Raw genomic sequence first — 12,299 nt, 5'->3', positions numbered from 1 at the left:
ATTTACAATGCTTGTTTATTCATTTGCATAGGAGTAAGGCTACTTGAATTATTCATGTTTTTGTTTTGATTTAGAGATTAATCTAATTTAGATTCTTCTCTTTATTAAATCTTTTATTTGAACCATTTGATTTACCACTGATATAGTCGAACTCTACTTATAAGAATAGTTTACGTGGTTCAGTTCTTATGAAACTAAGATGAATCCTCACGCTCTCTTAATCCTTTGAGAGGAGGTTGTGCCCTCTATTAATAATGTTAGTCAAGAGATTACTATCGTGCTTTTTAATCTTATGAGAATCAGTTGCATAATTTTGAAAACATCCTTTGACGGAGAACTTCATGTTTTCGGCTTCTCTTCCTTGATAAAATAAACTGTTGACCTCCTTCATTGGTTTCCTTGTGTTTGAAGTCCCTCATCATGTAAGAAGATTTTCCTTTGCTCTTTAGTTTCCAGATTTTCCTTCTCTTGTCTAATCTTTCCATGATTGCTATCTTGCTCATCAAGATATGAGATGGGAGGATGAGATTCACGCTGCAGGTGGATCCCACATTGTTCTCCAACAATATTTACATCAAAATGGTGTCAGAATAGATCATGATTGTTTGATACTTGCAGAATTTCATTAATGTGGACCTTCTACTTCAGAAAGCCATATGTTTGCACCCTGAATTTTAACTTCAGTGATTTTTAAGAATGTTGGTGTCAAGGCCAGAAAGCAGTGTTTTTCATTTTTAGAGTCTAATCTTCCAGTTAAAATTTTCACATAGAAGAGTTTTCAAGATTTTACAATAGCTAATGGTTTAAAATAGTCACAAATCTAGTTCTCAGGATATTCTCCGCAGAGGAAAATCTTGGGAGATTTCAAAAAATGAATATTTCTAAAAAAAAAAAGGAAAATCTCATATATATATATATATATATATATAGAGAGAGAGAGAGAGAGAGAGATTTGGCTCAAAGTTACCATAAGCTTCTTAGATAGGTGGGAAGAACACTTCGAAAGCATGATACTCTTCGCTTCTGAAACTTGATGGGAATCTTGACTCTCCCACACGTCTTCTATGCCTTCCATATATCTGGTCCATGCTTCTTCTATGTTCTTTTGCACTTCTTTTCATATTTTTATATGTTTTATCTCACACTTCTCACTCACTTTTCATGTGCTTTCTTTAAATTGGTAGTCATGTTTTTTATATTTTAACAAAAAATTAAATTTTAAACTAAAAAAGTCATGAAATTTGAGAATAGTTATTTTTATTTGTGTTCTATTTCGATTCTTCATTCAATTCTCTTATGACTTTCTTTTTTATTCCTCATTTCTCATTTCTTATCAATTTTAAAATCTCATGAGACCTCGTGACAAAGTGAATCTAATAAAAATGAGATTCACTTTCTAAATTTTACTTTTGGGATTATATCAATTCACTTTTTATGAGTTTGGTTTTGGGGTTATGTGATGTTTGATTGTTTTTTTTAGTACTGTTCAAATGAGATTCACTTTGTAAAATGTATTAGAAAGTGAATATGGTGTCATTGAAAGAGATGAGTTGGGATCAGACATGTGATAATTAATATCACCATCAGTGGTGATTTTTAATATCCACCGCACATCCTGTTTCGAAGTCATCTCCGTACCACCAAGATGTCCTACTGGCACGAAATGACTTTTTGAGAGCCCAAAGGAGCTCTCCATCAAGGTGCTATGTAGCACCAAGATGTGTGGTGAATATTGAAAAATCAATATCACCTGATGCTTGGGGTTCCAATGGGTCAGGTTTAAACAGACCCAACCCCTACCAAACCCTATAGGGCCAGGGTTTGGTGATAAATAAGAAGGCCCGATGAGAATCCGGGTCAAATCTGAAGTGTCCGATTAATATATGGAGCTGGGTATGGTTTGTAAAATTTCATACGAGACCCCCACCTGAGTTCTGATTAAGTTTCACAAATTTTCAATGTAAAAATGTTAAAAAAAATATTATTTACTAGGTATGATTTGGGTCTGGTTCATGTAATCCCTATAGGATGTGGGTATGGTTTTTCTTATGATGTGTCTGATTTGACCTGATTCTGGACCTGGTACTATCATCTTAAATGAGGTTAGGGTCTGGTTCTGCCTAGGTCTGAACCAAACCCGACCTTTTGACACCCCTACCTGTCATTCCGTGTTAAAGAGATCATTGGAGCCCCATTGCAAAATAGATTTAGTGTTCTGCCCAACCCACCCACTGGCACCATGGGGCCTCACACCCTCCATTAAAAGGGCCAAACACTTATAACGTATTCACCCCGTGGGGCTTACCTTATGTCTGTCAATCTCAGACCCGAACAGTATTGTCACACTGTCGCTGCATACAGCTACACAAAAGTCCATAGAGGAAAGCTTCCACCTCCACACAGACAGGCATGTTATGCAGTTAAAGATAAGGCACTGTTACTATCTATGCAGAAATGGAGGGCGCTTCCCATACCAAGCTCAGCATAGGTGGTTACTTTTAAAAAATAAGTGAGCTTTTGGGGGCTACTTAAAGTTGGAGAGAATAAGATGGAGCCCATGCATCTCTATTGTCTAAAGGCTTTAGCCAGCAACTGCTACATGCCATAACACAGCAAAGTTGATGTGATGCAACGTGCTGTCTACTGCACATTTGTGCCTCTGGTCCAGGGTCCAACTGAACTGCCTTAATTACCCCCATATAACAAGAATAAGATTGTTCTGCAGGATACCTTTGAAATAAACTGGCTCAACACATGCTTTGGGGCCTACAAGGGCTCCGCACACCTGGCTAGGTGGGTCAGCTTAAGGCAATCAAGTTAAGGATGTTACTAATTCGATACCTAAGATGCGTCTCTTGCCTTAAGGCTGAAACAGCAGGCTCTTTGTAGTAATAGTAGGCGAGGGGGGCGGCCGAGGAGTTCTTAACCGCTTGGTGGTGAACCATATGGCAGAGCATCAATCTTCTCGAGGCCCACCACCTGAACCGGGTTTCCCCATGATAAATATCAAAAAGTATGTTTTTGGAGATCACGCACCAACATATATGCTTTGAATAACAGAAAAGAGTTACAGCAATCATGTATATGTTTTGTTTGGTAATTTAGTACATAATTAAGGCCTTAAGGCTATTAAAACAGAGAAACTTTTAGAGAAGAGATGATCTATCACTGTACGCATGGAAATGACGAGAACCCTTATAAGTGATCAGCTTTCCCAACACTTAGAACAGTTGGCTATGAAAGTAGTAGGTGAAGGCATCCACATGTTGAGGGAGTAGGCCGATAATCACATTGATGCTTGCTTCCTCATTGGAGCCCTGAACAAGGTATGCAGCATGTGGAAGAGCAGAAGCTAGTGGGTATGCACGCATTGGATGCCCTTGACCAAAATCCAGCTTATGAAATGGGCACCTGGTCAAGTCAGAGACCATGGTGAGTTCCATCAATGGAGGAAGTGGCACTTGGGGAGCTTCAAGCGCTTGCAGATACATCCTCACATAGTCGTTAGTGACTGCTTCTTTGGCTGCCCTTATCTTGCTAATTGTCCCCTCCAAGCTCTCCTCTTCTAGGGCCCCTACTGTGCATGACACAGAAGCCAGGACAAATGCATTCCCACTGAACCCTTTTGAAAGGGGTGGCACCAATTTGTTTCTAATGTTCACAGCAAATTGCAAGCATACCATTTTGTCCTTGTGAAAGTTTAATGCCTTGTTTCTTGCCTGTATACACCATTATCACAGTTGAACATAAGCTGTTCAATCAAAAGAATGCATAGCTAGCAAAAAAAGAAAAAAAAAGAGAGTATAATACCATGTCAAAGGATATATTGTCTTTCAAAAAAAAAAAACACGGAAGGATATGTATATATATATCTGCCTATATTCTCGTAGACATATGCACAATGTACATTGATGTATGAATCTATGTTTCATACTCGAAACAATGAGGATGGCATGTAGTCGGCTAAATTATGACTCCATATTTTGCAGGGGCCATTCTAGCTCTTAGGGTATACTGTATTCAGTCATAAATATACATACACATGCACAATATAATGTCCATTAGCACAAGAGGGGAAGTGCTAATCCATGAATATGTATATTTAATGATGACTGATCACTAAGTGTTAAATCTTCCAAAAGATGCACCACATAAAGCTATGCATAACATACACACATGCATGCATGAATGAGCGTGTACACACACACACACGTGCGCATCTATGTCCTTATTCATGCATAATACATAGGTTAGAGCCTAAGAACTTTTTTCTATAACGAGGAAACTTTTCTAGGGGTGTGGGTTACTTCTTCCCGACAAAGTAAACCTCGGGTAGTCCTTGACACCATGCCTTAAGGGAACTGACCAGTGAAAGCCACGCCGGGTGCATCCCGGCCAGAGGCATCCTTCATCTTGAGTGTCTTCATGCACCCCCTGCTGATCACTATTTAGTTCTGCCTTGATAAGTTTTACTATTTGCACTAGCAGTAGGAGTGTCAATGGGTTGGATCTGGTGCAGACCCAGGTGAATCTGAACTCGGATCTGTTTTTAGGTGCTGATAATGGGTCCGTGTAGAGATGGAAGAGGGCAGATCATACCATACCCGGCTCCATGTTCTAATCGGACCCTTTGGGTCCGACTCGGTTTGTAATTGGACCTTCTTTTTCATCACAAAACCCTGACCCTGTAGGGTTTGGTCCGGTCGGGTCTAGGTCAAACCCGCCTCATTGACACACCGCAGATGAGGGCGTTGCTTTCCAGCTTGGGTTTTGATGCAACCCCTGCTGTCTTTGAGATGCTTTGTGCTATTGAGCCAGAGCCCTTAGCTGATCCGGGATAGCAGGTAAGACCTCCGGCCTGGGCTCCACCTGAAAGGCATTAGGTACCATGATAGAGATGCACCTCCAGGGTGTACAAGAAAACCGTTTGGATATTGAACACAATGGCATAAGGTTATTTGCCATAGCATGCAGAGGGCTACATAATTCCTGGACCCATTCCCCATGGAAGAAGACATCTGCATTGATAGTTGGCAAGCATTTATTGCTGGTAGAGTGGTCGTTACAGGAATTTATTTCTCTGAAAAAGGTGATCATTTTGAACGATTTGAAGTCCAAGAGATATATTGTGAATCATACCGATTAGAATGCCTCCTTTGCTTTCCACTCACAAATGCAGCAATTATGCTATATAAAACTTGACCCAAAAGACATTAAGCATCACGAGCTTTAAGTCCAAAGGCAGCGGAATTAGATGATAGTACTGTATGCTCAAATATACCACCACAAAAATTGTGTTCATTTTTTGAACTAATGAAACAAGTATCGTGTTCCATTCCTACATACATGAGCATACATGCATTCAAATGCTTATGTGTGTGCGTGTGAGAGAGAGAGGGAGAGTACCTTCCACAGGTGTGTTGCTACAACCTCAAACGTGGTACACTCACCGATATTCCTCTCATGATTTAATACTCTCTTAAAGCTGTCTATAAAATCTTTGCTGAGAGTATAAGATTTAAACACATAACCACTATAGAGTGTGCTCCCCATCTGGGAGTACTCGCAGCCTCCTGCTGCTGCATCTGACTGAGCCCATTCAGTAGAGGCCATTGCCTGCTGAATCAGTTGGAAAAGATGATAAAAGGGTACGACTAGGCTTTTCATGGGATCGCTGTCATCATTATTACCATCACCGCACTTGGTGGTGTTCTCACTGTTTGGTGTTACCAACAATCGACTTCTGTCGTGCACTGGCTCTACAAGTTCACAACTCACGTCTGATCTTCCTGCTGTTATCAGAGCCCATCCAGTTAAAAAATTGAAAGTTGCTGGGCCGTCAAACAAGGAATGACTTGTGCCCACGCCGACTGTGTACCCTCCGCACCCAAATCTTGTCACCTGCATGCATGACATATGGGGTCATGATTAGTTGCATCACCTTCCTATCAATGGAACCTGTATTTTCGTTTATAACCCGAAGAAACAACAATCAGGCAGGGAGACAATCGCCGTCCCAGCAGCATAAAACTCCGAGGGTAGGACCCTCGCCCACCGAGCCTATTCTGGGCAATGGAACCTATATTTGTTCGTTTCATATAATGGTCTACCGTCTGACCCACTCCCAACAAGTTAAAATCCATCGGCCGCCCCGCTTCCTCGTCAACCAGGAAGCCTGCTAACTCGACTGCGGCAAGGGACATGCATGCAGGTGACAAGATTTGGGTGTGTGGAGCCCTTGTGAGCTTATAGACTCTTGATATCCTTCGGTTTAATGCGTTAACTTGACCTGCCTAGCCAGGTGTGGAGCCGTTGTGAGCTTGGAAACTGTATTTGTTGAGATTCACTAAAATGGCGATGATTTTATGGGGCTAATTAGTTTTATAGGACTACCTCTTTCAAAAAAGAAAAAAAAAAAAGGATTATCATCTATACCAGAATGAATCATGTGCATGTGAAAAAGAAAGATGCTTGAACAGAATAGAATTACGATGAAAAGTTTCAAACAGAGAATAGATACATAAAACAAAATATTGGCTCTGTGAAAGATATCCCTAAAATTAAAAAAGAGAAGAAAAGAGGAAGTTCTTCTTGTCTTTTTCTGAAAACAATCAGAAGTTTTATATAATATGCTAAAGTCCTTAATTTGTTTTCATTGGCTTCTACTCCATTTACTAAGCTAGTACATGATAAAATTGCTTTAGAAGAAATGAAAGTGAGTATTTGTTTAGCAAGTTTTATATTTAAATTTTCTCACCTGAACAGCAACCAGAGGCATGTCAGAATAGGAGCCATTGAAGGGTGGCCTGTGAACAAGCTTCTCATAGAATGGGTTGTACTGTGATATATCTCCAAGTTGCGAGATTTCCACTGGTGTGGAAGCCTCTACTAGGACTGCACCCTTCATGTTGCAAATGAGGTCAAGCTTTCCATTTTCTCGGTTTATGGTGAGCCTTCCAGCTGCTGGGTACCAATAAGACAGTGTTTTCTCAAGACCCAACTTCATCTTCTGGACAACTGATTCAAACCCGTCAGTGGGGGCCTTGTAGAAGAAGATTGAGTACATGAGCGAGGGACACTTCCGGTCAAGATTGGAGAGAGGGAGGAGCTCCCCATTCTCTCCGTTTTGATGGACGTGTAGGGGGTCTGGATAGACAGAAGTGAAACTCTTGATTATCACACTCTCAGACTCCATGGATAATTTTGGAGGTGTGGTAGGCTCAAGAGAGGGAGGGCGAGGGTTGAAATAGGGAGGTGCAATCGTGCAGAGAGAGTGGCTTTATTAATAAACATGCTATGATCTAATGGGAAGTTGCATGTTTGTGCTTTGTGGGACACCACAATCTCTCTCTCTCTCTCTCTCTCTCTCTTATATATATATATATATATATATATATGTGTGTGTGTGTGTGTGTGTGTGTGTATAGCTTTTACATGTTAGATTTTCAAAAATGCTGCTTAGCAAGTGAAAAACAAAAACATTGTTACTGTGTGTGTGTGTGTGTGTGTGTGTGTGTGTGTTGGGGTGGATAACAACGTGAACATGTTGGTGTTGTTGCTCACATTTTGCCATCATGGAAGGTTCAAAAGGCACATCACGGGAGGACACAAACAATAAAGAGAAGGATAGAAGAGAACGGAAGACAAAAACAGAGGTGGGAGGAGAATTAACTGGGCCCAACCAAGAACCAGGTTTGTCTTTTGGGAGACTTCGTCAGCTCTGGAAGAATTTGAACTAATTGTGCCACAGTCTAGCGCCCGAGGGACCTTGGACACTTTTTCTGTAAAAGGCACCTTGGATGCCGTCTATCTAGGAAATGAACAGCACAAAAAACTCATCAAATAGGATGGTCCCCATCTAAGTGGGCCTCTAAAATTTTTTTGATGCCATCCACTTAGGGCTGCACCACAAGCCGAGCTAGCTCGGGCTCGACTCGTTTAAGCCTGGTTAGAACTCATCCTAGCAGGTAAATGAGCTGAGTTTGAACAAGAGCTCAAGCTCATTAGATATCAGAGACGTTGTATAGTTATATCAGCGCTTATTTATGAATATGTAGAATATTTGTTGGCTATGAATCACAAAAAGAAGTTTTACCTAAATGGGTAAGTCGTGTGTATTTAGCATACGAGGGGGAGGGTTTGAATCCCACCTTGCGCGCATCAAGTATCCCTACTTTCTTTAAATGAAATTAGCTGAAGCCCAGATGAGATGAGCTGAGCTGGGTTTGAGCTTGACCCGAGCAGAGTCTGTACAGAAAATGTTCAACCTCAGCTTGAGCTCGAGCTGAGCTTCAACATATATATATATATATATATATATATATATATATATATATATATATATATATATATATATATATATATATATATATATATATTTTTTCTGGACATGCCTTGCTTTTCCAGCTTAAGCTGGGCTCAAACCTGGCTCTTGTGCAACATCCACTTTCTAGATGAACGGCATCAATGGCCAAAAAACAAAAAAAAGATGGCTGAAATTTGTGCAAAACATGAAACCCTCAGTACATTTTTCGATAGGCAACTTTCAGTAAATTTTTGGTATGATCTTCTGTGGCTCGACCCAGCATGTTGGGTGAGCCAATTTACAAGATTGGTCAGTGTCAAATCAAGTTGTTTCAAATCAACATCAAGGTGGTCGTGGGGCCCCACTCGAGGTTTTCGTCACTTCGGCAAGGGTTCATCATCCTAAAAAAGAAAAAGAAAATCAACATCGAGGGACCAACCAACCTGAGGGTTTTGAAGGCCTGCAGAACATGCAGCTGTGCCCCAAACTGTGCTTTCGTGTCTCTTTGCTTGTGAAGAGTGACATGACCTTTTTGGATGCATGTAAGCTTCCAATCTTATTTTTGTGCACAATCTGTAGTTGAAACTTGAAAGGCATTCAGAAGGGCCCTTTCTTCCTTCATTGTAGGAAAAGAACCATAAAACTGACATTGCTATAAAAGACAGGCAGCAGTAAAAACCTTTGTAATCAGACAAGTTTCACATCAATGCATTGTACCAACACCAAAGAAGGTATTTATGGTCCCCTTTTTTCTGCTTCCCTCATCGACATTGATACTAAAATAAAGACTCTGATAAAGTGCAGAGCACATGACATGCCCGTGGGCTGAACGAATTGTCTAAATGATATTGGGGTTGGAGTTCTTACAAGTGGATCCGCATTATATACAGAAAACACACCAAAATGGCTCCTGGATTATCGTTTCCACCTTGGAGAGCTATACATCAGACCCAATTTCCCTTGACCAATTACATAGTCAAGTTGCAGTAGGGATCTATAAAACCTCGGTATGCTAGACCTCAGGAAAGTTGGACATAAGCTCGATCGATTAACAACACTAAGGGGGTGTTAGAGTGTCACAGAAAATCTGGGTTTTTCGCAGAAATCCAACGATGAGTGTGCATTTCCGCAGAACCTAAATGCCAAAACAAACATGGGATCACGGATTTGCATCAACCGGTGTGTCATTTTACACAACGAACCCCTTTTTCTGTGGAAACAGTTCCCGTGGGGAGGGTTTAATTCTGTTTCCACGGAAGGGGTGTTGTGGCACCCCGATTCCATGACAAGCAAACACCCACTAAGTCAAGAGGTTTCCATGATAAAATGTATATATATATAGTGTTTGCTACACATGATTCCAAACCCTCCAATGAAATGCTTTAATTTTTTTTTTCAGAGTACTTTGGTGCCTTTGTATAAAAATAAGGGTGATATACAAGATTGTACAAACTATCATGGTATAAAACTCATGAGTCATACTATGAAACTTTAAGAGAAGGTGATTGAGTCTAGGTTGAGGAATGTTGTCATAATATCGGAGAATCAATTTGGTTTTATGCTTAGAAGATCAGCTATAGAAGCTCTACATCTTTTAGACAACTTATTGAGAGAAATAGAGAGAGGAACAAAGATTTGCATATGTTTTTTATTAATTTGAAGAAGGCATACGATAAAGTACCTAGAGACGTTCTTTGATGGACAATGATGAAGAAAGGCGTTTCTCTCAAGTACATTAGTATAATTAAAGATATGTATGAAGGAGTAATAACCAATGTTCGCACTTGTGGAGGGGTGACAACCAATTTTCCTATAACGGTTGGGTTACATCAAGGATCTGCTTTAAGCCCTTTCCTATTTGCTATAATGATGGATGAGCTTACGAGATCAATTCAAGAAAATGTGACGTGGTGTATGTTGTTTGCTGATGATATTGTTTTGATTGATGAGTCTAGAGCTGGGGTTAATGCTAAGTTAGAATTATGGAGACAGACATTGGAAGCGAGAGGTTTTAAGTTGAGTAAAAGTATGATAAAATATATGGAATGTCGGTTTAGTAAGCAACAAAGTAGTGATGAGAGTGTAGTGAAGCTTGGTGAGCAAGAAATACCGGTGGATGATTGTTTCAAATATTTGGGATCTATCATTCAAAAGTATGGAGAAATTGATGAAGATGTAAATCATAGGATAAAGGTTGGGTGGATGAAATGGAAAAGTGCAACTGGAGTGTTGTGTGATCGAAGAATGTCATTGCGATTGAAGGAAAAGTTTTATAGGATGACTATTAGGCTCACTTTACTATATGGTACGGAATGTTGGGTTGCCAAGAGACATCATATTCAAAAAATGAGTGTAGCTGAGATATGTATGCTTAGATGGATGTATGAAAATATAATAAAAGATGAGATTCGAAACGAGGAGATACGTAAGAAGGTAGGCGTTGCACCCATTGAAAATAAGATGAGAGAGAATCGTTTAGGGTGGTTTGAACATATTTGGCGAAGGTCTAATGATGCTCCAGTTAAAAGGATGGAGAAATAGGAAAATATATTAGTTAAAAGAGGTCGGGGTAGGCCTAGGAAGACTTGGATGGAGATGATAGGAAAGGATATGAATGCTTTGAACCTCACCGAGGATATAGCATTATTGGATAGAAATGATTGAAGGAGACGGATTCATGTGGAAGACCCAGAATGATTTTCTTTTTTGGTTCATATCGTCGACCTCAATTGTTTTGGGATGAAGGTGTAGTTGTTGTTATTGTTGTATGCATCCAAACCTCTAGATATGATCTAGATACTTAATTGAATAAAAACTAACCCTTGGACATTGTTTTTTTTTTTGTGTCACACAATTTATGGGGGTTAAAAATCATTCTTTTACTTAAAAAATGATTCAATGGTCAATTTCCTACTATTTTGGCCATATTGAACACATCCATGAGGTCAGATTTGGTCAAAACATCCTCCTGTAGTTTTCAATCAAAGAATTTGGGACCCACAATATATATATATATATATATATATATATATATATATATATATATATATATATATATATATATATATATATATATATATATATAAAGAGAGAGAGAGAGCTAATTAATTAGCCAGACCCACAAAATGGGTGTCACTAGTATGGACAGGGGGCGGCCCACTGGTGCTTGTGGGTGGCTACCACTGAAAGAACATGGCCACCTGTTATATTTGTGATAGCATGCATGTCTGTGAGTCACAGCTTGTCCTTTTGTCCCCCTCATTCCCATCATCCTCAGCCTCTCGATTCTCTCCTTTGTGTTTTTTGTGCATACTCAAAATCTTGAGCAACCACTTTTCTTTTCCAAGAGCAATCTCCCCACCTCATTTTTCAAGAAGCTCGTTCACCCACCTATTTTACTCTTACATTAGAAAAGAGATTTATACTCTTAGACTATATATATATATATATATATATATATATAGAGAGAGAGAGAGAGAGAGTAATGTGCTCGTTCTATACCGTTAGGTCCCTTCAAAAAGCCTAGTTTTTGGTATTTTTCTCATATCTAACACCGCAGATGTCATCTATAGGTTTTGTTTAGTAGAAACCGGCTTTTGGATCACCGAAATATGACCTGTATACAGGTTTTTTGGTGATTCAAAATCAATGCCTATGAAGGCATCAAATTTTTATTGGCTCATAAAAATGCATTTTTTTTGTCGAAAAAACATGATTCAAGAGTTGATTTCCACTAAATTGAGCATGCTAAACACATCTAACGGTTCAGATCTATCATAAAACACTTCACACTATGGAGCAGAAGGAGAAAAGAAGGCCCTAATATGTTCAGTTCTCATATATATATATATTGTGTTTTTTTGAAAATTTGACCTTATAGATGTGAGCTATGTGTTTGTTTTAATAGAAATCACTTCTCGAAAAAACAAAAAAGAGTTCTTTGGATTATCATTCAAGCATTTGCCCATATTTCAGGCTTGAGAATGAATGGTGC

General features: G+C 39.4%; 1 pseudogene; it reads right to left on the bottom strand.

The window, feature by feature from the left end:
• Window positions 1-3,221: 3,221 nt before the first annotated feature.
• LOC149847984 (brassinosteroid-related acyltransferase 1 pseudogene) lies at window positions 3,222-7,195 on the bottom strand (annotated as a pseudogene).
• Window positions 7,196-12,299: the final 5,104 nt, after the last annotated feature.

Source organism: Nuphar pumila, chromosome 1, assembly GCF_984573655.1.
Source record: "Nuphar pumila chromosome 1, dmNupPumi1.hap1.1, whole genome shotgun sequence".
Lineage (NCBI taxonomy): Eukaryota > Viridiplantae > Streptophyta > Magnoliopsida > Nymphaeales > Nymphaeaceae > Nuphar > Nuphar pumila.
Note: the sequence above shows the minus strand (reverse complement) of the source record. Positions and strands in the feature narration are given on the sequence as shown.